Genomic DNA, 25,944 nt, shown 5'->3' on the forward strand with positions numbered 1-25,944 from the left:
AGAGCTGCCCAGTGACACAAGCCTACCAGATGAGCTAAACTACTTCTACGCTCGCTTCGAGGCAAATAACACTGAAACATGCATGAAAGCACCAGCTGTTCTGGACAACTGTGTGATCATGCTCACCGCAGCCGTTGTGAGTAAGACCTTTAAACAGGTCAACATTCACAAGTCCGCAGGGCCAGACAGAGTACCAGGACGTGTGCTCCGAGCCTGCGCTGACCAACTGGCAAGTGTTTCACTGACATTTTCAACCTCTCCCTGTCCAAGTCTGTAATACCAACATGTTTTAAGCAGACCACCATAGTCCCTGTGCCCAAGAAAACTAAGGTAACCTGCCTAAATTACTACCAAACCGTAGCACTCATGTCTTTAGCCATGATGTGCTTTGAAAGGCTCGTCATGGCTCACATCAACACCATTATCCCAGAAACCCTAGACCCACTCCAATTTGCGTACCGCCCAAACAGATCCACAGATGATGCAATCACTATTGCACACAACACTGACCTTTCCAAACTGAACAAAGGGAACACCTATGTGAGAATGCTATTAATTGACGACAGCTCGTGTTCAACACCATAGTGCCCTCAAAGCTAATCATTTAGCTGAGGAGCCTGGGACTAAACACCTCCCTCTGCAACTGGATCCCGGACTTCCTAACGGGCCGCCCCCAGATGGTAAGGGTACGTAACAACACATCCGCCACGCTCATCCTCAACAGCACGTCCCTCAGGGGTGCGTGCTCAGTCCCCTCCTGTACTCCCTGTTCACTCATGACTGCATGGCCAGGTACGACTCCAACACCATCATTAAGTTTGTAGACGACTCAACAGTGGTAGGCCTGATCACTGACAACGCGAGACAGCCTATAGGGAGGAGAGGTCAGAGACCTGGCCATGTGGCGCCAGAACAACAACCTCTCCATCAACGTGATCAAGACAAAGGAGATAATTGGACTACAGGAAAAGGAGGACCGAGCACGCCCCCATTCTCATCGACGGGGCTGTAGTGGAGCAGGTTTCAGAGTTTCAAGTTCCTTGGAGTCCACATCATCAACAAACTAACATGGTCCAAACACACCAAGACAGTTGTGAAGAGGGCACAACAAAACATATTCCCCCTCAGGAGACTGAAAAGATTTTGCATGGGTCCTCAGATCCTCAAAAGTTTCTACAGCTGCACCATTGAGAGCATGGTTGCATCACTGCCTGGTATGGCAACTGCTATACCTCCGACCGCAAGGTACTAAAGAGGGTAGTCCGTACGGCCCAGTACATTACTGGGGCCAAGCTTCCTTCCATCAAGGGCCTGGTATAGAACCAGGCAGTGTTAGAGGAAGGCCCTAGAAATTGTCAAAGACTCCAGCCACCCCAGTCAGTGACTGTTCTCTCTGCTACCGCATGGCAAGTGGTACCGGAGCGCCAAGTCTAGGTCCAAGAGGCTTCCAAACAGCTTCTACACCCAAGCCATAAGACTGCTGAACATCTAATCAAATGGCTACCCAGACTATTTGCATTGCCTCCTCCCCCCCTCCTCTTTTACACTGCTGCTACTCTCTGTTGTTATCTATGCATTGTCACTTTAATAACTCTTACCTACAGTTAAAGTCGAAAGTTTACATACACTTGAGTCATTAAAATTTGTTTTTCAACTACTCCAGAAATTTCTTGTTGACAAACTATAGTTTTGGCAAGTCGTTTAGGACATCTACTTTGTTCATGACACAAGTTATTTTTCAACAATTGTTTACAGACAGATTATTTCACTTATAATTCCCTGTATCACAATTCCAGTGGGTCAGAAGTTTACTTACACTAAGTTGACTGTGCCTTCAAAAAGCTTGGAAAATTCCATAAAATGATGTCATGGCTTTAGAAGCTTCTGATTGACATTGCTAATTGACATAATTTGAGTCAATTGGAGGTGTACATGAGGATGTATTTCAAGGCCTACCTTTAAACTCTGCTTCTTTGCTTGACATCATGGGAAAATCAAAAGAAAAATTAGCCAAGAACACAGAAAAACATTTGTAGACCTCCACAAGTCTGATTCATCCTTGGGAACAATTTCCAAATGCCTGAAGGTATCACGTTCATCTGTACAAACAATAGTACGCAAGTATAAACACCATGGGACCACGCATCCATCATACCGCTCAAGAAGGAGACGCGTTTTGCCTCCTAGAGATTAACGTACTTTGGTGCGAAAAGTGCAAATCAATCCCAGAACAACAGAAAAGGACCCTGGAGGAAACAGGTACAAAAGTATCCCTATCCACAGTAAAACGAGTCCTATATCAACACAACCTGGATGGCCGCTCAGCAAGGAAGAAGCCACTGCTCCAAAACCGCTGTAAAAAAGCCACCCACGGTTTGCAACTGCACATGGGGACAAAGACCATACTTTTTGGAGAAATGTCCTCTGGTCTGATGAAACAAAAATAGAACTGTTTGGTCATAATGCCCATCATTATGTTTGGAGGAAAAATGGGGAGGCTTGCAAGCAGAAGAACACCATCCCAACCGTGAAGCACGGGGTTGGCAGCATCCTGTTGTGGGGTTGCTTTGCTTACAGGAGGGACTGGTGCACTTCACAAAATAAATGGCATCATGAAGATGGAAAATGATGTGGATATATTGAAGCAACATCTCAAGACATCAGTCAGGAAGTTAAAGCTTGGTCGCAAATGGGTCTTCCAAATGGTCAATGAACCCAAGCATGCTTCCAAAGTTGTGGAAAAATGGCTTAAGGACAACAAAGTCAAGGTATTGGAGTGGCCATCACAAAGCCCTGACCCCAATCCTATAGAATTTTTTTGGGGCAGATCTGAAAAACTGTGTGCGAGCAAGGAGGCCTACAAACCTGACTCGGTTACACCAGCTCTGTCAGGAGGAATGGGACAAAATTCACACCAACTTATTGTGGGAAGGTTGTGGAAGGCTACCCGAAGTGTTTGACCCAAGTTAAACAATTTAAAGGCAATGCTACCAAATACTAATTGAGTGTATGTAAACTTCTGACCCACTGAGAATGCGATGAAATAAATTATTCTCTCTACTATTATTCTGATATTTCACATTCTTGAAATAAAGTGGTGATCCTAACTGACCTAAGACAGGGAAGTTTTTCTAGGATTAAATGTCAGGAATTGTCAAAAAACTGAGTTTAAATGTATTTGGCTCAGGTGTATGTAAACTTCCCACTTCAACTGTACATGTACATATTACCTCAATTACCTTGACTAACCGGTGCCCCCGCACATTGACTCTGTACCGGTACCCCCTGTATGTAGTCTCACTATTGTTATTTTAATGCTGCTCTTTAACTACTTTTTTCTTAATCTTATTTATATTTTTTAAACTGCATTGTTGGTTAGGGGCTTATAAGTAAGCATTTCACTGTTCACTGTTGTATTCAGCGCATGTGACTAATACAATCTGATTTGATTTGATTCCCTATATAGTCCACTACTTCTGATCAGGGCCCACAGGGCTCTGGTCAAAAGTAGTACACTAATGAATGAGGTGCAATTTGGGATGCAGATCTAGTCTCTGGTGAAAGATTGTTATCATTGGTTCTGGGTTGCAAGGTTATCAGACAGATAATATGTAAAACATATATGACATGGGTGGGATTTCCCCTTGGGCATTTTGGTTGGCTAATCAAAGTAGCAAATTCATACTAGCCTAAGACGTGTTGGCTTGCTTGATAATATAAATCATTTATTGAAGTAAGTAGAATGCACAGTCTGAGTGACATAATGAATAGCATGTAAGTTAAGAATGTAATGCTGACATAATAACATCTCACACTATGCCCTCTAAAGAAGGTTCTCATTAGGCCTAATTCATCCTTTATTAATTATATGATTATTAGCCCATTCATTACCCCCCTTATCAACAAAACTTGAAGACCTGCGTAAACAGGTAGTTTAGTACGCCATTATCAGACCTGTTGGTTATCATGGTCAAGCACCATCCGATAAGGACCCCAGATAGTTCCCGAAACACAAACCACATTCTCTCATTTCCGCTATTGGACAAAATTGCGCCAGTACCATTTTGGGTGGATGATAATGTTTATTATTGGCCATAACTTTGTATAATCAAAATAATACATAATATTTTCAATATGTTTTATCTAATGCACAAAATAATTAGGATATCACCTTTGTTAACGTTTAGAAAACCTGTACGCATTGTGCGCCCCTGCTTTCAGAAATATTGGTACGGTCTTTTAAATTGAGCTGCAAGCGTACAGTGAGCCACAAGAAGAACGTGAAACCCGCTCCAAAGAAGATGCCGTTGACCGATGTCGGTGTTAATTGATCTGGTTATTCTGTTGTAAGAAAAGGAAACACCACACTGCGGTATAATTTCATTTTTGCCCCGCGGAGAGGAGGATGGTGTGTGGGTTGTCATAACTTTGGACTCGCTGCTTTTCCTTGACACGCGCACTGATCCAGTTGGTGAGGGTGAGTGCTTCTAGTAGCCTACTGGAGATGGAGAAAGATAGGCTACATTGTTGTTATATTGTTGCACATCATAACCACCTGTATGGGATGTGGGAGGAATAGTTATAGGCTGCAATGTCACACAGTCATACGTAAAAAAAAAAAAAATGGAAATCCAATATAGGCTATGGAGTAATGCGTCAACATGCTTTTTATCTAGAAATTGTAGCTCTGAATTAGCCTAGGTCAGATATCGGCAAAATTGATTCGTTCCTAAACAGCAATTGTCAAATATATGCGCAATAATAAGCCCATTGGACACCTAAAGGCCGAGCCAGCAGTGGTTTCTACCGTGGTCTTTCTATGGCAATACAATCATTTAGAATGGAATGACTGAGAATGTGCAGGTAGATTAGGCCTATCGTTTAAATAATCATTAAATATATATATTTTTATTGTTTGATATAGTGGCCTACAAGTCTATCACTTTTAGATGAGCACATGGAGAGCCTTCGTTAGGGCTGATGAAGCAAAGCTTTCAGCGCTTTTCCAATGTATACAACCTGGTCTCAGAGCATTTTGTCATTTTACGTATGTAAGTCCGATTTTTTTTTTCAAATCAAATTTTATTTGTCACATGCGCAGAATACAACAGTGAAATGCTTACTTACAAGCCCTTAACTAACAATGCTTTAAAAAGTTAAGAAAAAAATAGATAAGTAAAAAATAGAAAAATGAAATGAACTAATAATTAAACAGCAGCAGTAAAATAACAGTAGAGAGGCTATATTCAGGGGGTACCGGTACAATCATCTCCTTTGTCTTGATCACGTTGAGGGACAGGTTGTTGTTCTGGCACCACACGGTCAGGTCACTGACCTCCTCCCTGTAGGCTGTCTCATCGTTGTTGGTGATCAGGCCTAGCACTGTTGTGTCATCGGCAAACTTGATGATGGTGTTGGAGTCATGCCTGGCCATGCAGTCGTGTGTGAACAGGGAGTACAGGAGGGGACTGAGCACGCACCCCAGAGGGGCCCCGTGTTGAGGATGAGCATGGTGGATGTGTTATTACCTACCCTTACCCCCTAGGGGCGGCTCCTCAGGAAGTCCAGGATCCAGTTGCAGAGGAAGGTGTTCAGTCCCAGTGTCCTTAGCTTATTGATGAGCTTTGAGGGCACTATGGTGTTGAACACGAGCTGTAGTCAATGAATAGCATTCTCACATAAGTGTTCCTTTTGTCCTGGTGGGAAAGGTCAGTGTTGTGTGCAATAGAGATTGCATCATCTGTGGATCTGTTGGGGTGGTATGCAAATTGATGTGGGTCTAGGGTTTCTGGGATAATGGTGTTGATGTGAGCCATAACCAGCCTTTCAAAGCACTTCATGGCTAAAGACGTGAGTGCTACGGGTCAGTAGTCATTTAGGCAGGTTACCTTAGTGTTCTTGGGCACAGGGACTATGGTGGTCTGCTTGAAACATGTTGGTATTACAGACGGACAGGTTGAAAATGTCAGTGAAGACACTTGCCAGTTGGTCAGCACATGCTTGAAGTACACGTCCTGAGAATCCGTCTGGCCCTGCGGCCTTGTGAATGTTCACCTGTTTAAAGGTCTTACTCACATTGGCTAGGGAGAGCATAATCACACAGTTGTCCAGAACATGCATACTTCAGTGTTATTTGCCTCGAGGTGAGCATAGAAGTAATTTAGCTTGTCTGGTAGGCTCGTGTGACTGGGCAGCTTGCGACTGTGCTTCCCATTGTAGTCTGTAATAGTTTGCAAGCCCTGCCACATCCGACGAGCGTCGGAGCCGTTGTAGTACAATTCAATCTTAGTCCTGTGTTGAAGCTTTGCCTGTTTAATGGTACGTCGGAGGACATAGCGGGATTTCTTACAAGCTTCCGGGCTAGAATCCCACTCCTTGAAAGCAGCAGCTCTAGCCTATAGCTCATTGCGGATGTTGACTGTAATCCATGGCTCCTGGTTGGGGTATGTACTAGAGGTCGACCGATTAGGATTTTTCAACGCCGATACCGATACCGATTATTGGAGGACCAAAAAAAGCCGTTGCCCATTACAACAGTACTGAAGGAACACTTACTTTAACTTAATATAATACATCAATAAAATCAATTTAGCCTCAAATAAATAATGAAACATGTTCAATTTGGTTTAAATAATGCAAAAACAAAGTGTTGGAGAAGAAAGTAAAAAGTGCAATATGTGCCATGTAAGAAAGCTAACGTTTAAGTTCCTTTCTCAGAACATGAGAACATATGAAAGCTGGTGGTTCCTTTTAACATGAGTCTTCAATATTCCCAGGTAAGAAGTTTTAGGTTGTAGTTATTATAGGAATTATAGGACTATTTCTCGCTATACGATTTTTATTTCATATACCTTTGACTATTGGATGTTCTTATAGGCACTTTAGTATTGCCAGTGTAACAGTATAGCTTCCGTCCCTATCCTCGCCCCTACCTGGGCTCGAACCAGGAACACATCGACAACAGCCACCCTTGAAGCAGCGTTACCCATGCGTTACCCATGCAGAGCAAGTGAGTCTTTTAACATGAGTCTTCAATATTCCCAGGTAAGAAGTTTTAGGTTGTAGTTATTATAGGAATTATAGGACTATTTCTCTCTATACGATTTTTATTTCATATACCTTTGACTATTGGATGTTCTTATAGGCACTTTAGTATTGCCAGTGTAACAGTATAGCTTCCGTCCCTTGAAGCAGCGTTACCCATGCAGAGCAAGTGGAACAACTACTCCAAGTCTCAGAGCGAGTGACGTTTGAAATGCTATTAGTGCGCACCCCGCTAACTAGCTAGCCATTTCACATCGGTTACACCAGCCTAATCTCGGGAGTTGATAGGCTTGAAGTCATAAACAGCGCAATGCTTGAAGCAAAGCGAAGAGCTGCTGGCAAAACGCACAAAAGTGCTGTTTGAATGAATGCTTACGAGCCTGCTGCTGCCTACCACCGCTCAGTCAGACTGCTCTATCAAATTATAGACTTAATTATAACATAATAACACACAGAAATACGAGCCTTAGGTCAGTAATATGGTCGAATCCAAAAACTATCATCTCGAAAACAAGACGTTTATTCTTTCAGTGAAATACGGAACCATTCTGTATTTTATCTAATGGGTGGCATCCATAAGTCTAAATATTCCTGTTACATTGCACAACCGTCAATGTTATGTCAAAATTCCGTAAAATTCTGGCAAATTAGTTCGCAACGAGCCAAGCGGCCCAAACTGTTGCATATACCCTGACTCTGCATGCAATGAACGCAAGAGAAGTGACACAATTTCACCTGGTTAATATTGTCTGCTAACCTGGATTTATTTTAGCTAAATATGCAGGTTTAAAAATATATACTTCTGTGTATTGAGTTTAAGAAAGGCATTGATGCTTATGGTTAGGTACAGTCGTGCAACGATTGTGCTTTTTTCGCAAATACGCTTTTGTTAAATCATCCCCCGTTTGGCGAAGTTGGCTGTTTTTGTTAGGAAGAAGTAGTCTTCACACAGTTAGCAATGAGCCAGGTGGCCCAAACTGCTGCATATACCTTGACTCTGTTGCAAGAGAAGTGACACCATTTCCCTAGTTAAAAGAAATTCATGTTAGCAGGCAATATTAACTAAATATGCAGGTTTAAATGTATATACTTGTGTATTGATTTTAAGAAAGGCATTGATGTTTATGGTTAGGTACGCGTTGGACCAACGACAGTCCTTTTTTGCGAATGCGCACTGCATCGATTATATGCAACGCAGGACACGCTAGATAAACTAGTAATATCATCAAACATGTGTAGTTAACTAGTGATTATGATTGATTGATTGATTATTTTTTATAAGATAAGTTTAATGCTAGCTAGCAACTCACCTTGGCATCTTACTGCATTCGCGTAACAGGCAGTCTCCTCGTGGAGTGCAATGTGAAGCAGGTGGTTAGAGTGTTGGACTAGTTAACTGTAAGGTTGCAAGATTGAATCCCCGAGCTGACAAGGTAAAAATCTGTCGTTCTGCCCCTGAACAAGGCAGTTAACCCACCGTTCCTAGGCCGTCATTGAAAATAAGAATGTGTTCTTAACTGACTTGCCTAGTTAAATAAAGGTGTAAAAAAAATATATATATATAAATCGGCCAAATCGGTGTCCAAAAATACAGATTTCCGATTGAAATCGGCCCTAATTAATCGTCCATTCTGATTAATCGGTCGACCTCTAGTATGTACGTACGATCACTGTGGGGACGACGTCATCAATGCACTTATTGATGAAGAAATGTGACTGATGTGGTGTACTCCTCAATGTCATCGGAAGAATCCCAGAACATATTCCAGTCTGTGCTAGCAAAACAGTCCTGAGTCACTGGTGCTTCCTGCTTTAGTTTTTGCTTCTAAGCAGGAATCAGGAGGAAAGCTTAAAACCCTTAAAACCCCCTATTTTGTTGCCTTACAACCTGGAATTAAAATAGATTCATGGGGAGTTTGTATCATTTGATTTACACCACATGCCTACCACTTCAAATATTTTTTTATTGTGAAACAAACAAGAAATAAGACTAAAAAACAGAACTACAGCTTCAAGTCTCTTGGGGTATGTCTCTATAAGCTTGGCACATCTAGACACTGGGATTTCTTTCCCCATTCTTCAAGGCAAAACTGCTCCAGCTCCTTCAAGTTGGTTGGGTTCCGCTGGTGTACAGCAATCTTTAAGTCATACAGATTCTCAATTTGATTAAGGTCTGGGCTTTGACTAGGCCATTCTAAGACATTTAAATGTTTCCCCTTAAACCACTCGAGTGTCGCTTTAGCAGTATGCTTAGGATGTTGTTCTCTGGGTGATGATAGGTGTTGGGTTTGCGCCAGACATAGTGTTTCCCTTGATGGCCAAATAGCAACATTTTAGTCCCATCTGACCAGATTACCTTCTTCCATATGTTTGGGGAGTCTCCCACATGCCTTTTGGCGAACACCAAATGTGTTTGCTTCTTTTTTTCTTTAAGCAATGGCTTTTTTTCTGGCCACTCTTCCATAAAGCCCAGCTCTGTGGAGTGTATGGCTTAAAGTGGTCATATGGACAGATACTCCAATCTCCGCTGTGGAGCTTTGCAGCTCCTTCAGGGTTATGTTATCTTTGTTGTCTTGTTGCCTCTCTGATTAATGCCCTCCTTGCCTGGTCCGTGAGTTTTGGTGGGCAGCCCTCTCTTGGCAGGTTTGTTGTGGTGCCATATTGTTTCCATGTTTTAATAATGGATTTAATGGTGCTCCGTGGGATGTTCAAAGTTTCAGATATGTTTTTTTAACCCAACCCTGACCTGTACTTCTCCACAACTTTGTCCCTGACCTGTTTGGAGAGCTCCTTGGTCTTCATGGTGCGACTTGCTTGGTGGTGTCACTTAGGGGTGTTGCAGACTCTGGGGCCTTTCAGAAAAGGTGTATACATACTGAGATCATGTGACAGATCATGTGACACTTAGATCGCACACAGGTGGACTTTATTTAACTAATTATGTGACTTCTGAAGGTTGCACCAGATCTTATTTAGGGGCTTCATATATACACATATGCATACACCACTTTTCTGTTTTTATTTTAGAGAATTCTTGAAACAAGTTATTTTTCTCATTTCACTTTGCCAATTTGGACTATTTTGTGTATGTCCATTACATGAAATCCAAATTAAAATCAATTTAAATTACAGGTTGTAATGCAATAAAATAGGAAAAACGCCAAGGGGGATGAATACTTTTGCAAGGCACAGTAAGATATTACAGTTTTTTTCTTTCCCGTTGGTAGGATATATGTGATCGTAGTTTGTCTATTTTGTTATTGATTGATTGTACGTTGGCTAATAGGTAGATTACCCTCTCGGCAACAGATGGCACCTGGACCTTCTTCCTTGATACCTCCTTCTCTTTCTCCTGGGAATGGCGGGGATGAGGACCTTGTCGGTCGTCTGAAGTAAATCCTTGCCGTTCGTCTCGTTGAAGAAAAAGTATTCCTCCAGTACGTGGTGAGTAAGCTCTTTTCGGTCATAAGACATGGTGGCAGAAACATTATGTACAAAATAAGTTACAAATAATGCGAAAAAACATACACAATAGCACAATTTGTTCCAGGATCGTAAAGCGGCAGCCATTTTGTATCGTATGTATTAATTTGTGGATGTCCATCATCCATTGTGTATGATATGTTATGATTACATTTTGTATGATATGTTACCAAATGGCAAAATGTACACTGAATTTGAAAAAAGTACAATATGCTACGAATTTAAATTTGTTGTGGCTAACTTTGGCTAGGTGGCTAATGCTAACGTCAGCTAGCTTGCTAACATTAGCTAGGGTAGAAGTTAGGGGTTAGGTTAAAGGGTAAGGTTAGGGGAAGGGTTAGCTAAAAATATTAAGGTTTGGGGAAGGGTTAGCCAACAAGCTAAGTAGTTGAAAAGTTACTAAAATGCTAATGTTGTCTGTGATGAGATTCGAACACGGAACCTTTGGGTTGCTAGACGTTCGCGTTATATGCCCATCCACCCTACCCCCTTTAGTTTTTGCCTTAAGTAACCTTCTGTGTTATGTAACCACACCAAATGTAACATGTCATACTATACTGAACAAAAATATGTTAGTTCCATGTTCATAAGCTAAAATAAAAGATCTGATACATTTCCATTGGCATACAAACCTTATTTCCCTCAAAGTTCGTGCACAAATTTGTTTACATCCCTTTTAGTGAGCATTTCTCATTTGCCAAGATTATCCATCCACCTGACAGGTGTAACCACACCAGTCCAGGACATACACATCTGTCTTCATCACCATCTGGCTTCATCATCGTTTGAGTCCAGCCACCCGGAGAGCTAATGAAACTGAGTAGTATTTCTGTCTTTATTAAAGCCCTTTTGTGGGGAAAAACAAAGTCGGTGAGCCTGGCTCCTAATTGGTTGGGCCTATGCCCTTCCAGGCCCAACCATGGCTGTGCACCTGCCCATCATGTGAAATCCATAGATTAGGGCCTAATGAATTGATTTCAAATGACTGATTTCCATTATATGAACTGTAACTCAGTAAAATCATTGAAATTGTTGCATGTTGCGTTTATATTTTTGTTCAGTATAATTTTAATGTACTAGATCTTCGTTTACTATGTTATGTCTAGTTTATGAGGCCAGGCTGCTTGTCCCAACAACCTCAGGACTGGCCTCAGGGTTCTACCATACTGTGCCTAACTGACTATTCTAATGCTCTATAAAAGCGGCAATTGTTGATATCCTCCAACAGAATTGTACATATTTAGACCCAGTTGGTGGTTTTCTTAAATACTTGCTCCCTCAGGCACTCCAAACGGGTTTGCATCCGCTTCTCCATGGTTTTCTGTCGGGATTTCAGAGCAAGAAGGCAGAATGTAAAATATTTTGTGACATCTATCTCCATGGGGGCTATGAGCAGTGATTTTTTTTTTTGCAGTCGGGCCCCATAATTATTAGAGTTTAGCCTGCCTCAGATCTCTCTTGTTTGTTTATCGCGTCAACCTGGGAGACACAAATGTCAAGATAGGAAAAGTTAGCCTGGGGCACCATGATGTCTTATTTGAGCAGCTCAGCAAGTTCAGTTCCCCATACAGCTCTGACAGAAGGCCTAGACAATGTCTGTAACACAGAAATGCAAAGGAATACAAATAGGGGTTTTATAAAGTTCAGTCTGGGGATAGACAACTCCAGACAGGGACAAATTGATGTCTTGATGTCTGACAAAGAGAACTGGATCAAAATCGTAATCTGTATACAAGCCTGCTCTGTCTGAAGCCAATGGCTTGGGATGAAGCAGACAACATAGACATGGTCTGACAACAGTTGGCTAAATTGTAACACGGAATTGCAACAGAAACACAAAAGCAAAGGGGGTCTACATACCCAAGGCTGGGGACAGACAAACATCAGACAGCAGGGGAAAATGAACATGTGACAAAATATAAAAAATGCCACTTATGAATGGTGGAAACAAGCACGCTCTGTGTAAAGCCGTTGGCTTGGAATGAGACCAGACAGCAATTGATTGAACTGTTCCTCTGTTGTGTGTGTGTGTGTGTGTGTGCGCTTCTTTAAGTCTGTTTACATATGTGGGGGTAAATGGAGTGCTTTCATCATCTGTTCTTTCTTCTATCATCACAAAATAAATCTTGGAACTAGAGGGACAATGATCCAGGAGACCAACGTCACAGTGTCTGCATAGTCTGCTGTCAGTCTAATGGGTGGGTTTGTCAGACAATGACAGAGAGCCCCATCTCCCCCCTAGTGACAGGACTTCTCTCCTGTAGTACAGGAAGTGAAGTGACTAACATTGAAAATCCTTTTTTTTTTGTAGGTGTAGCCCTTTCAACAACCACTATGTCTCACCTGGTAAACAGTTTGATTACGGCCAGCTGGTCAACTGGACTAATATACATAGAATGAAAGGTGTGGACAGTAGGCGACACACTTTGAGAAATGACTCTGGCTGGTTCTTTATCAGTGAAGTGGCTGATTGACTGTCTTACTTCATCAGTGACCTCTGACCAGTTACAGTACCACTCACTCACTTCTCTCAGGACAATCCAGGCTCAGGTGACATTTCAGTTGCAAGATAAAGCTTGAGATATATCTTTTGTCTTCTGTGGATCTCAGAGAACGGAACAGAGACTATTATTGTCAAGCACTTAAACTCCTCCTTCCTCTCTTTCTCTCCTGTTTCTTCCTCTGTATCACCAGCCTTCTGCCTATCTGGCCCTCTTAAGACGTCTGGAGGTCTTCTTCCATTTAAAGGCCCGATGCTGCCGGTTTTCTATCAATATTGAACATTTCTGGGTAACATTTAAGTACCTTACTCTAATAGATTTCCATTAAAATGAGCAAAAATAGCTTTTAGGCAAACTATTTCTCAAGCAATAATAGTTTTGCTAGGACTGTCTGTGAGTGGTCTGAGTGGGGAGGGGACAACTGAAATTGGTCTATTAACCAATTTACTGTATATTGATGTCACCATGGAAAGCCAAAACTCACGCCCATGCAAAACTCCTGATTAGACGGTCCTCTGTAGATTTTATTTTCAACCAGCAACTATCAGGAAATAACACTGATCAAATGTTTTGACACTTTTACAGTGTTAGTTTCATCAGCTGTTGTAGAATATGATACAAAATGGTGACTGCACTGGGCCTTTAACAGAGAGTGTCCCTTATAAAACAGACTGGCAATGGGTTACCACCTCCCCCTCTCACTCTGCCTAGACCCTGGGTGGGTGGTCCTGTAGAGAGAGATGGAAAAATGTGTATAAACCAGTTTTTGCTTTGTCATTATGGGGTATTGTGTGTAGATTGATGAGGGGTAAAAGAAAAACATTTAATACATTTTTGAATGAAGCTGTAACATAACAAAATGTGGATAAGTCGAGGGGTGTGAATACTTTCCGACTGCACTGTAGATAGAATGGTAGTGGTAGCGAAGGTTCTCGATCTTCTAACTGATTTCATTGCGGTGGTGGTCGACTGGTTTTTATAAAAAACAAGCTGATGTTTCCATCACTAAGTGAGCTCCTGTGTAATGTGATGGAGGCCACACACACACACATACACCCACCACTAAGTGAGCTCCTGTGTAATGTGGTGGAGGACACACACCACTCAGTGAGCTCCTGTGTAATGTGATGGAGGCCACACACACACACCACTAAGTGAGCTGCTTTGAAATGTGATGGAGGCCACACACACACACACACACACACACACCACTCAGTGAGCTCCTGTGTAATGTGATTGAGGCTGATGTAGGGAGGCAGATGCCCACGCTTTGTGATTCCCTATTTTCTACCTCAGCTGTTTGCTTACCTCGCCTCAGCAGCGCCAGCCAGGAAGATACTTTGTGTGTTACTCAAGTGTGTGTGTGTGGAGAAAGGGAGGGAGAGAGCTGTAGCTCTTGGTACCATTCCATCCACATGATCCCTACTGCCTCATACTCCTCCTGTTGTCTGATATGAGGTGGTTATGAAGACCAATAGTTGCTGTATGGAAGATGATACTGTAGGTAGGCCTATGTGATGGGAAGGAGGGGACAGACAGGTTTGGGAGTGTCCTTTTAACAAGATGAAATGTTGTTTGTCAGATGTCACTATGTAGTTCAACACCGTACAGTGAATTCAGTTCACATTGACGTGAGGCGTCGGCCTTGTCAGCTTGGTTGCTAGACCACTGTCGTGTGTGTGTGTGTGTGTGTGTGTGTGTGTGAGCAGATAAATAAATGCTAGTATTTTATTACTCCTCTGTATTGTATTGACCAGGCCAGTGACCTAAGAATGGCAACCCAGTCAGTGATTGGCAGAAGCTGAAGGTTGTTGACCTTTACAGTGACCTATGGCAGGGTGAGTTTCAGAATGGATGTTCATTTCCCCGCGGGTAAATGTGTCAGTCAAGGTTCTCCCAGGAGACCTGTGATTTCACTGAGAGTATAACAACCTAACACACACACAAGCACATCAGACCAATATTTATCCTCTATTTGATGGGTACACTGTAGAGGACACACTGATTATAGAAAACATGAGTCCTCTGCCTCTCCACTGCACGGAGGAGAAGATGAGTTGGCTGCTTTCCTCTCTGTGGTAGGCTACCCTGACCTTCACTCCCCAGCGTGTGTGTGCGTGTGTGTGAGCCCTCTGATGATGGGCACAGACAGCAGCTGCACACACAGCTGTAACTCGCTAGGCTGCCACTTACAGCAGGCTGCACAAACACAAGCACACACACTCATTACTCCCTACGTGGAATTCCAAATGAAGGGCTTCCAGACTCACCTGTCACTCTGCGACTGCTCAATGTCAATCCCCCTGCTGCAGCCGTCTCCTGTATGTGTCTACAGTGTAGTTACACCGTCAGGATGAGAGGAGAGTCCTTCCCTCGGAAGACAACGTTTTTATTTTTTATTCACTAAGTACTATGATCCACAGACCCATGCATATTCAGACCCATGCATGTTCAGACCCATGCATGTTCAGACCCATGCATGTCAAATGGCACCCTATTCCCAATGTAGTCCTTTACTTTTGACCAGGGCCCATAGGGCTCTGATAAAAGTAGCGCACTATATAGGGAGTAGGGTGCCATTTGGAACTAACCCATGTACTCCACCTCCCAGGATCATTATAAGTTTGGAGACTCCACGGCTGGTCTTATTAGATCAGTGGTGACCTGTACTGTAACTCTCCTGAACAGTTTGTCAGACAGACATATTGTTTATGTTTGCTAGGCAGCAATAATCTATTCTAAAGAGATCGTTTCATAGAGTGGTTAATGGAGGGTCTGTAAAAGAGGGTCTCTGGCACAATGATGGGTTCAGTTGGATTTCAATTGCTCCTATGAATTAGGCTTTTATTCGTAAGGGCTCGCGTTGAGTGAACTGAAGATCCCTCTTGAATCTCTGACAAAAACAGGACAACAATATAATTATCTGTGATGTTTTTAATAGTTCTGTAAGAGGGTGAGTGTGGCGATATTGTGTGTGTGTGTGTGTGTGTCTACAGTGTAGTTATACCATCAGGATGAGGGAAGAGGTGTGTGTGTGTCTACAGTGTAGTTATACCATCAGGATGAGGGAAGAGGTGTGTGTGTCTACAGTGTGGTTATACCATCAGGATGAGGGAAGAGGTGTGTGTCTACAGTGTAGTTATACCATCAGGATGAGGGGAGAGGTGTGTGTGTGTGTGTGTGTGTGTCTACAGTGTAGTTATACCATCAGGATGAGGGGAGAGGTGTGTGTGTGTGTGTGTGTCTACAGTGTGGTTATACCATCAGGATGAGGGAAGAGGTGTGTGTGTCTACAGTGTAGTTATACCATCAGGATGAGGGAAGAGGTATGTGTGTGTGTGTGTGTGTGTGTGTGTGTGTATGTCTACAGTGTAGTTATACCATCAGGATGAGGGGAGAGGTGTGTGTGTGTGTGTGTGTGTGTCTACAGTGTAGTTATACCATCAGGATGAGGGGAGAGGTGTGTGTGTGTGTGTGTGTCTACAGTGTGGTTATACCATCAGGATGAGGGAAGAGGTGTGTGTGTGTGTGTGTGTCTACAGTGTAGTTATACCATCAGGATGAGGGAAGAGGTGTGTGTGTCTACAGTGTAGTTATACCATCAGGATGAGGGAAGAGGTATGTGTGTGTGTGTGTGTGTGTGTATGTCTACAGTGTAGTTATACCATCAGGATGAGGGGAGAGGTGTGTGTGTGTGTGTGTGTGTGTCTACAGTGTAGTTATACCATCAGGATGAGGGAAGAGGTATGTGTGTGTGTGTGTGTGTGTCTACAGTGTAGTTATACCATCAGGATGAGGGAAGAGGTATGTGTGTGTGTGTGTGTGTGTGTATGTCTACAGTGTAGTTATACCATCAGGATGAGGGGAGAGGTGTGTGTGTGTGTGTGTGTCTACAGTGTAGTTATACCATCAGGATGAGGGAAGAGGTGTGTGTGTGTGTGTGTGTGTGTGTCCAGTGTAGTTATACCATCATGATGAGGGGAGAAGTGTGTCTACAGTGTAGTTATACCATCAGGATGAGGGGAGAGGTGTGTGTGTGTGTGTGTGTGTCTACAGTGTAGTTATACCATCAGGATGAGGGAAGAGGTGTGTGTGTGTCTACAGTGTAGTTATACCATCAGGATGAGGGAAGAGGTGTGTGTGTGTGTGTCTACAGTGTGGTTATACCATCAGGATGAGGTAAGAGGTGTGTGTGTCTACAGTGTAGTTATACCATAAGGATGAGGGAAGAGGTTGTGTGTGTGTGTGTGTGTGTGTCTACAGTGTGGTTATACCATCAGGATGAGGGAAGAGGTGTGTGTGTGTGTGTGTGTGTGTGTGTGTGTGTGTCTACAGTGTAGTTATACCATCAGGACGAGGGAAGAGGTGTGTGTGTGTCTACAGTGTAGTTATACCATCAGGAGGAGGGAAGAGGTGTGTGTGTGTGTGTGTCTACAGTGTGGTTATACCATCAGGATGAGGGAAGAGGTGTGTGTGTGTCTACAGTGTAGTTATACCATCAGGATGAGGTAAGAGGTGTGTGTGTGTGTGTGTGTGTGTGTGTCTACAGTGTAGTTATACCATCAGGATGAGGGAAGAGGGGTGTGTGTGCGTGTCTACAGTGTAGTTATACCATCAGGATGAGGGAAGAGGTGTGTGTGTTCTGCTCTTTTGTCTCTGTGCCACTGTCCCTCTGCCAGTGCTGTTGCCAGACACTGCCTGCGGGCCATGTCTCTCTGTGTGTGTGCGTGGCCCTGTCCAGTAGGAGAGAGAGAAGCACGTGCAGGCTAGGCAGGGAGGAAGAGATGTGACCAACGGCACAGCGCTGTTTACATGTCTGTTTAGATGGGGGAATGTGGAGGAGGGGACAGCCTTGTCTTGTACCCACTCTTACAAGAGGCTGTGGGCTAAAATATTGATGTGTGATGGTTGGTTGTTGATAATGTCACAGGCTGCCCCTCTACTGTTGTCACACATGTTTTGGACTCCGACCCTCCAATTCTCCTCTTCTCTCTCTGTCATCTCCTATCCAAGTCTCAAATTCAGCTCACTGTCGCCATCGTCATTGTTTACTCTAGCAGTCACACACGCTATGAGTAAATGCACCGTAACGTTTTCAATAAACGGGAGACCTGATACTGCAATTGCATTGAGTGTAATGTGAGTTTGCTGACAGAACGGGTGTTTTTGAGAGAGGAAAGTGTTGCACTAGTTCTGTAAACACTAGCTTGTCCCCTTGTCTCTTATCTCCACTCCTCGTTAGGGCAATAGTTCAACTATCTCATTAGGCTTGAGCCATGTCAACCTTCGCCACATCGTCAATGAAGCCGCTCAATGAAACGCAGCTAAAGCATTCGAAAGAAAACAAATAGAATTGGAACCTATAGGCCCCATGTTATTGAGCGGGACCAGACTGGCTCGAAAGCCCTCTGGAAATATGCTTATGAGTCTGAAAGACCATAGATGCATCATTGTGATTGACCCTCTGGAATGGAGCACAATGTAGCTCTGGTTTGGTGATCAAGAGGGCACTCTGCTCCCACGCGCACACACACCCTCTCTCTTTCTGCTTCACTCCTCATGTTTTTGACAGTTTATTTTTATGGGTTAGAACACACTTTGGACCCCAGAGTTAATCATTGTTAAAGTCTTTCTTCTTAGAGCTGTCAGAAGTTATGATTTCAGATGAGAAGTGCCTCTTTGAAGCTGATCACCAGAGTTTACAAGACCATCTATTGTTCATGGGATGATTGCCAGATAACAACCAAGATCTGACCTCTGGTCTGTACAATGCAAAACTACATCTTTACCTGGTTGTTATCTGGTGTCTGAATTAGGTTACAACCTGACAATTATGTCATTATGACGTTTCATGACCAATTTCTCCTCCTGGATATTGTGGGATAAAGAACAGGAGTAGCAGATTGATTCTCTCGCTCCAAACTACTGAGTTTAGGGCCTTTCTGAGGGCACACTGAGATGGTGCTGGAAGAAATGGCAGCAGTTTTACAGGCGCCCAACCAATTGTGCTATTATGGTTGTTTTTTTTGCGTCATTTGTAACTTATTTTGTACATAATGTTTCTGCAACTGTATCTAATGGCAAAAAACAGCTTCTGGATATCAGGACAGTGATCACTACCTCGGATTAGATGAAGAGCTTCTGGATATCAGGACAGTGATCACTACCTCAGATTAGATGAAGAGCTTCTGGATATCAGGACAGCAATCACTCACCTCGGATTAGACAGAGATTGTTTTCTACAACAAGGAAGATGCACAGGACATTCTCCAAACACCACACAGGGCCAACATCACCGTTATTTGCAAGAGGAAGGACGCAGGTATAGAGGACAAAAAGCCGGATGCCTCGTCAGGACCCGGAGAAGGCGAGTGGGAAAGCTGCCGTTACCGTCAATACTGCTCGCCAACGTGCAATCATTGGACAATAAATAGACGAGGTACGATCACGAATATCCTACCAACGGGACATCAACAACTGTAATATCCTATGTTTCATGGAATCGTGGCTGAATGATGACATGGATATTCAGCTACGCTGCACCGGCAAGATAGAACAGCACACTCTGGTAAGACGGGGGGGGGGGGGGTGTCTTCGAGGCTGTTTATTTACCACCATAGACAGATGCTGGCAAGAAGACCGCACTCAGTCAGCTGTATAAGGAAATGAGCAAACAGGAAACCACTCACCCAGAGGCGGCGATCCTAGTGGCCGGAGACTTTAATGCAGGGAAACTTAAATCAGTTCTACCAAATTTCTATCAACATGTTAAATGTGCAACCAGAGGGAAAATAATTCTAGATCACCTGTACTCCACACACAGAGACGCGTACAAAGCTCACCCTCGCCCTCCATTTGGTAAATCCGACCACAACTCTATCCTCCTGATTCCTGCTTAAAAACAAAAATTAAAGCAGGAAGCACCAATGACTGTCTATAAAAAAAAGTGGTCAGAGCTAAAGTGGTCCGCACTGAGCTAAAGTGAAGAGCTGCCGCTTTCAAAGTGCGGGACTCTAACCCGGAAGCTTACAAGAAATCCTGCTATGCCCTGCGACGAACCGTCAAACAGGCAATGCGTCGATACAGGGCTAAGATTGAATCGTACTACAACGGCTCCGATGCTCGTCTTATGTGGCAGGGCTTGCAAACTATTACAGACTACAAAGGGAAGCACAGCCGCGGGGGCTGCCCAGTGACACGAGCCTACCAGATGAGCTAAATCACTTCTATGCTCGCTTCGAGGCAAGCAACACCGAGGCATGCATGAGAGCATCAGCTGTTCCGGATGACTGGGTGCTCACGCTCTCCGTAGCCAACGTGAGTAAGACCTTTTAAACAGGTCAACATACACAAGGCTGCGGTGCCAGACGGATTACCATGACGTGTGCTCCGGGCATGAGCTGACCAACTTGCAGGTGTCTTCACTGACATTTTCAACATGTCCCTGATTTGATTCTGTAATACCAACATGTTTAAAGCAGACCACCGTAGTCTGTGGCCAATAACACAAAGGCAACCTGTCTAAATGACTACAGACTACACTCACATCCATAGCCATGAATTGCTTTTTTTTTACCCCTTTTTCTCCTCAATTTCGTGGTATCCAATTGTTGTAGTAGCTACTATATTGTCTCATCGCTACAACTCCCGTACAGGCTCGGGAGAGACAAAGGTTAAAGGTCATGCGTCCTCCGATACACAACCCAACCAGCCGCACTGCTTCTTAACACAGCGCACATCCAACCCGGAAGCCAGCCGCACCAATGTGCACCTGGCAACCTTGGTTAGTGCGCACTGCGCCCGGCCCGCCACAGGAGTCGCTGGTGCACGATGAGACAAGTACATCCCTACCGACCAAGCCCTCCCTAACCCGGACGACGCTAGGCCAACTGTGCGTCGCCCCACGGACCTCCCGGTCGCGGCCGGTTACGACAGAGCCTGGGCGCGAACCCAGGAACTCTGATGGCACAGCTGGCGCTGCAGTACAGCGCCCTTAACCACTGCGCCTCCCGGGAGGCCGTCATGAAGTGCTTTGAAAGATTGGTAATGGCTCACATCAACACCATTATCCCAGAAACCCTAGACCCACTCCAATTTGCATACTGCCCAAACAGATCCACAGATGATGCAATCTCTATTGCACTCCACACTGCCCTTTCCCACCTGGACAAAAGGAACACTTATGTGAGAATGCTATTCATTGACTACAGCTCAGCGTTCAACACCATAGTGCCCTCAAAGCTCATCACTAAGCTAAGGATCCTGGGACTAAACACCTCCCTCTGCAACTGGATCTTGGACTTCCTGACGAGCCGCCCCCAGTTGGTGAGGGTAGGTAGCAACACATCTGCTACGCTGATCCTCAACACGGGGCCCCTCAGGGGTGTGTGCTCTTTTCCCTCTTGTACTCCCTGTTCACCCACGACTACATGGCCAGGAGTGACTCCAACACCATCATTAAGTTTGCAGACGACACAACAGTGGTAGGCCTAATCACCAACAATGATGAGACAGCCTATAGGGAGGAAGTCAGAGACCTGACCATGTGGTGCCAGAATAACAACCGATCCCTCAACATAAACAAGACAAAGGAGATGATTGTGGACTACAGGAAAAGGAGGACCGAGCAAGCCCCCATTCTCATCGACGGGGCTGTAAGTGGACTAGGTTGAGAGCTTCAAGTTCCTTGGTGTCCACATCAACAACAAACTAGAATGGTCCAAACACACCAAGACAGTCGTGAAGAGGGCATGACAAAGCCTATTCCCCCTCAGGAAACTTAAAAGATTTGGCATGGGTCCTGAGATCCTCAAAAGGTTCTACAGCTGCAACATCGAGAGCATCACTGCCTGGTACGGAAATTGCTCGGCCTCTGACCGCAAGGCACTACAGAGGGTAGTGCGTACGGCCCAGTACATCACTGGGGCTAAGCTGCCTGCCATCCAGGATCTCTACACCAGGCGGTGTCAGAGGAAGGTCCTAAAAATTGTCAAAGACCCCAGCCACACCAGTCATAGACTGTTCTCTCTACTACTGCATGGCAAGCGGTACCGTAGTGCCAAGTCTAGGACAAAAATCCTTCTCAAAAGTTTTTACCCACAACGCCATAAGACTCCTGAACATGTTATTCAATGGCTAACCAGACTATTTGCATTGCTGATGCTACTCTCTGTTCATCATATATGCATAGTCACTTTAACTATACATTCATGTACATACTACCTCAATTGGGCTGACCAACCAGTGCTCCCGCACATTGGCTAACCGGGCTATCTGCATTGTGTCCCGCCACCCGCCACCCACCAACCCCTCTCTTTTATGCTACTGCTACTCTCTGTTCATCATACAGTGGGGCAAAAAACAGCTCTCACAGACCTGTAACTTCTTCTGTAAGAGGCTCCTCTGTCCTCCACTCGTTACCTGTATTAATGGCACCTGTTTGAACTTGTTATCAGTATAAAAGACACCTGTCCACAACCTCAAACAGTCACACTCCAAACTCCACTATGGCCAAGACCAAAGAGCTGTCAAAGGACACCAGAAACAAAATTGTAGACCTGCACCAGGCTGGGAAGACTGAATCTGCAATAGGTAAGCAGCTTGGTTTGAAAAATTACATGCCTCTCTCATATTTTTAAGTTGGAGAACTTGCACAATTGGTGGCTGACTAAATACTTTTTTTTTTACTAAATACCCACTGTATATGCATGGTCACTTTTTTTTTTTTTTGCTGTTTTATTTCTTTACTTACCTATTGTTCACCTAATACCTTTTTTTTTTGCACTATTGGTTAGAGCCTGTAAGTATGCATTTCACTGTAAGGTCTACCTGTTGTATTTATCGCACGTGACAAATAAACTTTGATTTGACTTGTTAACTTGTAGCTAGAGGTGGCTCACAACCAAGTAGTTAGAAGAACCGTCACGTTCAGCTTTTAAGATCTCCCGGGTGAGAGATCCACCAAATGAAAGTCTTCTCTGATGTGTCTTTGTCTGAGTGCTTAGCTTATGAAACATGAGAGGACCTGCTGTGTAAAGGTTCTGGGGATCAGTGGAGAGAGAGATAGTGGTATACTGGGACTTGTGAGTCCGCGGGGGGGGGGGGGGGGGGGGGGGGGGGGGTGATTGAGCTGTCTCGCTGGATCTGTCTACTTCTCGCCCCCCTGTCTTTCTCTCTGTGAATGCACTGGAGAAAAGTTTTTTTTTTTAAAGATGCTATATTGATTGGACCACCCAACAGACAGTCAAAATAATCTGACATGCACGAATCCCCTGAATCAAAGGACAACCAGTCAGTGTAAACAAGCAGACGATGTCTCATTCTCCCTCTCTCTTTCATTCTCCCCCCCCCCCCGCTCTCCTTCCTTTCCTCGCTCTCTCTCATTCTCTCCCTCTTTGTTTCTCTTAGTGTTTCCACCTTCCCATCATATGGAGAGGCTGATTGCAACGCTGCAGTTACCATGGCAGCCAGTAGAACACATTAAGCTTTATAATAAGTCACAGAGAGGAAGAGAGGAGAAAGGGAAGAAAAAGAGGCACTGGAACAATAATCAAGAGCATGAGGAGGAAACTATAAATAGAGAAAGCAGTAATCCCTAGCATCATTTATTAAACAGTAACTTCAGATGACTGTGTTGGTTTTGTACACATCATTTCCCCTAGCAGCTAGCACAGTATATACACCGTCCCTTCCCATAGTCCCTTGTCAGACATTTTTGACAACGAGGGCTGATTCCAGTAATGTAGGATAGCTACTACTGTGTTTGTGACCTCATTCATCTATCCTGAGCTCCACTCTCTTATTTAGGGATGGATGATGACACACACCCAGTCATCTAGGGACACTCAGACTCTGAGATGGTCTAGGGCAGGGTTCCTCAACTAGCGGCCCACCGGCCGAATTTGGCCACCCGAGTAAAAAAAAAAAACGTGCACACTTTTTTAAAAATTGTTGGACATAAGACTGTAAAAACACCAGAAAATCAGCTCCAAGTGATCTGAAATCTGTTCCAAAGTATTCCTACGCATAATAGAGAGATACAGTACCAGTCAAATGTTTGGACACACCTACTCATTCAAGGGTTTTACTGTATTTGTACTATTTTCTACATTGTAGAATAATAGTGAAGACATCAAAACTATAAAATAACACATGGAATCATGTAGTAACCAAAAAAGTGTTGAACAAATTCTTCAAAGTTCCCACCCTTTGTCCACAGCTTTGCACTCTTGGCATTCTCTCAACCATATTCACCTGGAATGCTTTTCCAACAGTCTTAAAGGAGTTCCCACATATGCTGAGCACTTGTTGGCTGCTTTGCCTTCACTCTGCGGTCCAACTCATCCCAAACCATCTCAATTGGGTTGAGGTCAGGTGATTGTGGAGGCCAGGTCATCTGATGCAGCACTCCATCACTCTCCTTCTTGGTCAAATAGCCCTTACACCGCCTGGAGGTGTGTCGGGTCATTGTCCTGTTGAAAAACAAATGATAGTCTCACTAAGCACAAACCAGGGATATCGCTGCCAAATGCGGTGGTTAACACGACTCAGGATAAGACCCAGGTGCAGACACAGGAGGCAGACAGTTACAATCAGGATTCAAAGGGCTGTGAAACATAGGTTTAATCCTAGACACCTAGAAAAGTGGAATGTATACGGAGGTTGCGGGGCAACAGAAGATGAACAGCAGAGGGGGAAAGGGCCAATATAGTGGGGAGAAAGTTTAGGGAATTCCACCCGGAGGGGCAGAATTCTGCCCGAGACGATTGCGGGGAGCAGGGGTCCGGTAGCGGTCTGCCTGTCACAGATACCTGGAGGTGGTCTTGAGAAGAGCAGACCGGGCTCTCTTCCAGGTACGGCGACAGCAGCAGAGAAACATCTTGGCTGAGGGTATGCTGACCTCTTGCTCAAGGAAGAGCAGGGGCTGATATCCCATGGAACACTCAAAGGGCGAGAGACCAGTGGCCACGCAGGGAAGGGTGTTGCAGGTGTATTCCACTCACACGAGTTGCTGGCTTCAGGTGGTGGGGTTGTTGAAGACAAGGCAACAAAGAGCCGTCTCCAGGTCCTGATTGGCCCACTCCGACCAGCCATTAGACTGGGGGTGAAAATCGGAGGACAGGCTGGCCGACGACCCAATGATGGTCCAAAATACCTTCCAGAACCGGGATGAGAACTGAGGACTGCGATCAGAGAAAACAGGGGGCAGGAAAATGGCAGGTCAAGGGCAGGCAGATGTCAATAATCCAAGGCAGCGTCAATCAGGGACAGAACGGCAGGCAGGCTCAGGGCAGGCAGAATGGTCAGAACCTGGAAGTCTAGAAAACAGAAACTAGAGATACGGAAAAACACGCTGGTAAGACTTGGCAAGACAAGACGAACTGGCAACAGACCAACAGAAAACGCAGTTATAAGAACACGGGATAATGGGGAAAATGCGAGACACCTGGTGGGGAGGGGAGACCAGCACAAAACAGGTGAAACAGATCAGGGTGTGACAGTGTTGCCATGCTGGTTAAGTGTGCCTTGAATTCTAAATAAAGAGACCATCCGTTCACCTACTCTGCATCTCACAAAGACACAACGTTTGAACCAAAAATATCACATTTGGACTCATCAGACCAAAGGACAGATTTCCACCGGTCTAATGTCCATTGCTCGTGTTACTTGGCCCAAGCAAGTCTCTTCTTATTATTGGTGTACTTTAGTAATGGTTTCTTTGCAGAATTCGACCTTGAAGGCCCGATTCACGCAGTCTCCTCTAAACAGTTGATGTTGAGATGTATCTGTTACTTGAACTCTGAAGCATTTATTTGGACTGCAATTTCTGAGGCTGGTAACTCTAATGAACTTATCCTCTGCAGCAGAGGTAACTCTGGGTCTTCCTTTCCTGGGGCGGTCCTCCTGAGAGCCAGTT

The 25,944-nt window shown here is 44.3% G+C and overlaps 1 protein-coding gene across 2 annotated transcripts in view; it reads left to right on the forward strand.

Moving 5' to 3' along the window:
* The first annotated feature begins 4,244 nt into the window (after positions 1 to 4,244).
* The window catches only part of LOC110496404 (cAMP-dependent protein kinase inhibitor alpha-like), a 35,125-nt gene continuing 13,425 nt past the window's right edge, over positions 4,245 to 25,944 (forward strand). Inside the window, exons 1-2 of one of the 2 annotated variants that reach the window (XR_002469549.2) lie at positions 4,245 to 4,477; positions 10,331 to 10,488. The gene's annotated coding sequence lies outside the window, so the exon portion shown is untranslated. The remainder of the gene's footprint in view (positions 4,478 to 10,330; positions 10,489 to 25,944) is intronic. The other variant, XM_036952970.1, reaches the window with a different exon arrangement.

The sequence above is a fragment of the Oncorhynchus mykiss genome, chromosome 18, assembly GCF_013265735.2.
Source record: "Oncorhynchus mykiss isolate Arlee chromosome 18, USDA_OmykA_1.1, whole genome shotgun sequence".
In the NCBI taxonomy this organism is placed as follows: domain Eukaryota; kingdom Metazoa; phylum Chordata; class Actinopteri; order Salmoniformes; family Salmonidae; genus Oncorhynchus; species Oncorhynchus mykiss.